The sequence below is a fragment of the Alosa pseudoharengus genome, unplaced genomic scaffold, assembly GCF_046254945.1.
Source record: "Alosa pseudoharengus isolate Yale_2024_CS ecotype anadromous, Long Island Sound unplaced genomic scaffold, YU_APseudo_1.1 YU_APseudo_1.1_scf_217, whole genome shotgun sequence".
Classification (NCBI taxonomy): Eukaryota; Metazoa; Chordata; class Actinopteri; order Clupeiformes; family Clupeidae; genus Alosa; species Alosa pseudoharengus.
In genome coordinates this window covers 10,082-15,000 of record NW_027468679.1, presented here as the reverse complement: position 1 = coordinate 15,000, position 4,919 = coordinate 10,082, and the positions used below count along the sequence as shown (strand labels likewise).

General features: G+C 50.0%; 1 pseudogene; it reads right to left on the bottom strand.

Annotated features, from left to right (window-relative positions):
- LOC143138780 (protein O-mannosyl-transferase TMTC2-like) overlaps positions 1–4,653 on the bottom strand; it is a 21,920-nt pseudogene extending 17,267 nt beyond the window's left edge.
- Between the last annotated feature and the right edge of the window lie 266 nt (positions 4,654–4,919).

Below are 4,919 nucleotides of genomic sequence, written 5' to 3'. Positions count from 1 at the left end.
GTGTGAGTGAGTGAGTGTGTGTGTGTGAGTGAGTGTGTGTGTATGTGTGTGCGTGTGTGTGTGTGTGCGTGTGCGTGTGTGAGTGAGTGTGTATGTGTGTGCGTGTTCGTGTGTGTGTGTGCGTGTGCGTGTGCGTGGGGGGGGGGGGGGTGGATGGGCAGGGGCGAGGCTCAGGGCCTTTCAGGGCCTCAGCGCCGAGCAAAGCTGATGCCAGCAAACACAGCCCACGCAGATGATTAATGCAAACCCAATCTCAGAGGAAACCTGTTCCGCCTTAGAGCCACATCAGGGCCAGAGCCCAGCCACACTGTCACACTGTCAGCCCACTGGGTCAGGCTCCATCTGGCTCTGTGATCAATAGCGTTGACAACAGGGAGAGCTGCTGGGGCAAACGAGCAGATTGATCGCCCTCTCAGGCTATAGACTGAGAACTCCTGTTGCCATCTCAACCAGACCCAAGCCAACCCAACCACCTTCCAATGCTCCCACTATCAACAAGAGCTTAATCAGGCAGTGCCAGCAATGAACATCCCTAGGCTGCCGTCACGGCTGAATCCTTGAGATAGTACAACACTAGGGAACACTGGGGTGTGAGTGAGTGCTGACGGCAGAGGAGTGGGGCAGGGCTTGTGACTGAGAGGCTACACACACATACACACACATACGCACACATACACACGCATACATAGGCCTGTCGCGATATTCAATAAATCAATTAATCGCATGATAATTAAAATTAGCTCGATAATTTTTCTGGCCGCGATAAATGCCATTTGCTTGTTTGTTTTCCTCGTCTCTCTCTCTCCCTCTCTCGGGTCCTTAGAGTAACGATGAGTGAACCCTCATGTCAGTCACTTGTCAGTCGCATGGTGTGTGGGGAGGCGGGACTACTGGCGTATCCTACCACAGAGTGCAGCTAAAAAGCCGCGTGAGAAGTATACCGGTAGGCACTAGGCAGAGAGAAAGCTAGTTGCGAGTTCCAGTAGGCTACGCCTAATAAAGACAAAAAAGATGGAATTGTTTGTAAGCCAAACGCGACAGCTGCAGTGTGGGAGCATTTCGGATTTAAACCGAATGCCCGTGGTGAACCACTGAACGTGTGCGAGTCGGTGTGTCGCATTTGTTGGAAAACAGTCGCAATTAAAAGCGGGAACACAACAAACATGCATATGCATCTAAAACACAATCATCCGCTGCAGTTTTCCCAGTTGGGGAAAAAAAAACACAACAAGTGGGCCGTCTTCCTCTTCCCGAGGAAAATTCTCAGAACGACAATATTATCGCTTATCGCAATAATTTCTGAGACAATTTATCGTCCAGCAAAATTTGTTATCGTGACAGGCCTACGCATACACACACATACACACACATACGCACACATACACACACATACGCACACATACGCACACATACACACACATACACACACATACGCACACATACGCACACATACGCACACATACACACACATACGCACACATACACACGATCACATACATACACACACAATAACACAAATACATTCACATGCACGCTCACACGCACACACGCAGCAATACGTACAGATTATAAAGCATGTCCGCCATGTTCCTGCGGTAGTACAGAGCGTTCCTGTAGGCCCGTTCAGCCTCAGCCATCTTGCCTTGGTTCTTCAGGACGTTCCCCAGATTCCCCCAGGCTGAACAGGAGAAGAACAGACAAACAGAGAATTAGCCAGCCAGTTCGGACAGAATCAGATCTCCAATCCAATAATATGAACCCCATGTGCAAGTTGGCGCCTTGTTTGGCAGCCTCAGCCGTCGCTGTGTGTGTGTGAGTGTGAGTGTGAGTGTGTGTGTGTGTGTGTGAAAGTGTGTGGGTGAATGAAACTGTAAAGTGCTTTGAGTGCTTAGAGAAGTACAAAAGCATTAATGCAATCCATTTACCATTTGCCATCTCCTTTAAGATACTTGTTTAAATCCATTGTGGAAAAGAAGACTAAGAAAAGACAGTTGTGCTACTGAGGGTTGAGACTAGAAGAGATGCAAACTTCAGACTGGGGATTCAATTCAAATGTGACGGAAGGTGAGAGAAGGTCAGGTGTTGAATACTAAATTGCCCCTCCCACCCCCAACCCCCCACCACACACTCCCACATGTGAAATACCTATTTGCCTCGTAATGAAATTAGTTCATTTTATGGGAAGAAAAATAAATTGAAAAAGAAATTGGTTTGTGAATTGAGATAGGAAGAGGTTCCGATAACAGTCTCCAGCCCATTTCTCTTTGGGACGCGCTGGATAAGTGAGGCATTTTAAATCTACCCTGGCTAAGGAGCGAGGGGCGAGACTGACCGGTCTGCTGCTTCTAGAAGATTCTACTTTCCTACTCAGAAAGGAATTTGGCTGCATGTGTATGATAAACAGAACCAGACCAGAATACAACCGGTTTTGCGCAGATACGGTGTTGAGGCTACATAAATAACCTAAGAAAATGTTTGCTCAAACAGTTTGAAATCTCAAAAATGAGTGTACATGATCACTCACTCACACACACACATACATGCATGTTTATATCATCAGGTAAGGCATCCATTTGACATGAATTCATGCTGAAATGTTATTACGATAATAAACTCAAATTTGTGGCAATGTAAGTGGCAGTTTTGACTTTCTTTGGAAGCCGGCAGCCTGTATTTTTTCACTTTTTACATGCCACAGAAGGGCCGAAACTGAACAGCCTGCTCTGCTTCAAACTCCATGCGCTAAAAAGGAAAACAAACCAACCCAAAACCAGGATTAAAATACATCTTTTCCAGACTGCTTGGCTGAGGCACTTAAAACTTCCTGCAACCTGGAAGTCCGGTCAATTGCTTGTTCTTGCATCCTGCATCTCGGATGTGTTTACTGCAGACTGTTTGTTTGCATGACAGGATGGCCCAGAATATGCCAAGGGTGCCCTCACGCACCCACGGGCACGTCTCCATGGTGACTCACCGGAGAGGAGTCAGGATGGAAGCTGAGGGCGGTGGTCACATTGCTTCTGTCCTACCACCCCCCCCCCCCTCCGCCCCCACACACACACTAACACCTCCATATGTGTGTCCATGTGTGACTATGTGTGTGTGTATAAGAGCGTGTGTGTGAGAATGTCTATTTGTGTGTGCATCTGCGTGTGTGTAAAGGCGCAAGCCTTGTGAAAAGGAAGTGTATGAATATGGAACGTCCTGTGCTGCAGGCATTTATCGCTCTCTATCACGGCAGCTCAGAGGGTTGTCCGTGTTAGACAACAAACTTCACTCTTCGACTTTCCATTATTTTAATCTGGCTGCTATCGACAATGGATTCCAGCCAAGGAACCAACAAAATGGCAACAAGACTTATCAAAGGTTAACTTGCTAATTAACAGCTGCATGGCTTGAAAGAAGCCATATGATCCACCCTAATTACCCTTAATCTTCTGACGCTTTCATCACAGCAACACAATTAAACAGCGAAAACAAAAACACCCAGTTAAACAGGCTGAGCTTAGCAGAGTCCAACTGAGCTGATAAGATGGCGTGTCAGTGCAAGAAACAGGAAACAGCTACAGACAGATGACAAACATTGTAAATTAAAACAAACTAACAAATCAATCTAAACTAACAAAAACATACATCAACACAAATTCACTATGTTAGCCTCTTAAATAGTTCATGGCGCACTTAAACATGTCAACCAAATGATAACGTGATTGAGCATTGTTGTAGATGTAACGTTAGCCATGTACCAGTCTTACCTTTGGCAGGGTTCACAGTTATCCCTGAACGGTACAGCATCTCCTCGTTCTGCCAGTCCTGGTTGCGCAGCACCGTCTTGATCCCAAAGAGCACCACCAGGGCGGCGCCGCCGTACAGCACCAGGCTCTTGGAGGGGCGGCGGCGGAGGCGGACGTACAGGGCCCTCATGCCCACGGCCACCAGCAGGCAGAAGCCCATGCTAGGGATGTAGAGCACGCGCTCGGCCACCACGAAGCCCACGTAGAAGAAGAGGTTGGTGGCCGGAAGGAAAGGCACGGCCATCAGGCCCAGAGAGAACACCAGCACGTTCTCCGTGGTGGGCAGCGAGGTCCTGGGAGTTGCCGCGGTTACCGCCGCCGCCGCCGCCTGGGCAGCGGGCTTCTTCGTGCCGTTCTCCATGCTCGGAGAGTGCTCGCTCTCGGAGGAACCGTGGTCCTGGTCGGAGCCGTGGTAACCGTTACCGTTGGTGGTAGCGGCCAGCTTGCCGTTGGTCACCGCTGGGTGATGGGCCTTCCCGTTGGACTCTTTGCCCCGAGCGGGGGAGGCGGCGGAGGGGCGGAAGGGCAGCCCGAGGCCGACCCAGCTGAGCACGAGCAAAGTGGCGTAGAACGCTGCCGAGTGGACGTTCCTCCAGTCGGCGAGGCTCCGCACCAGCGGCAGGGCGTCCATGGACCAGTCGAAGCTGAGCGTGTCCGGGCAGAGCAACAGCCAGGCGTTGACCGCGGGCAGGTAGAGGAAGGTGAGCGCGCGCGTCAGGAGGCTGGGCGAGTCCGCCGCCGGGTTGTCCGAGTTGGAGAAGTTGGGCGGCTTGTTGCCCATCCAGTAAAGGCGGAACGCCAGCAGCACCACCCCCCACGCCGCCAACAGGAACACACTGACCAGCAGTTGGAGGTTTCTCCTCTGGAGGATGGACAGAAAGGGGAGAAAAGAAAGAGGGAGAGAGAAAAAAAAGAGAGAGAGAGAGAGTGAGTGGGTTTGGGACTGAAAATGTCAGTTGAGAGGACACAAGAGTAATTTAAGGGATAAAACACTACTGAGAGGAGCCAGGTCCAAGCTTGTTTTCTGGTTGATTTGTATGATCTGACTCCTGGACTCGGGAGTTTGATTCTGCTATGCTAAATGAAGCCGAGGACTCCAACTTTTCTGACCTCCCCTGCAATCTG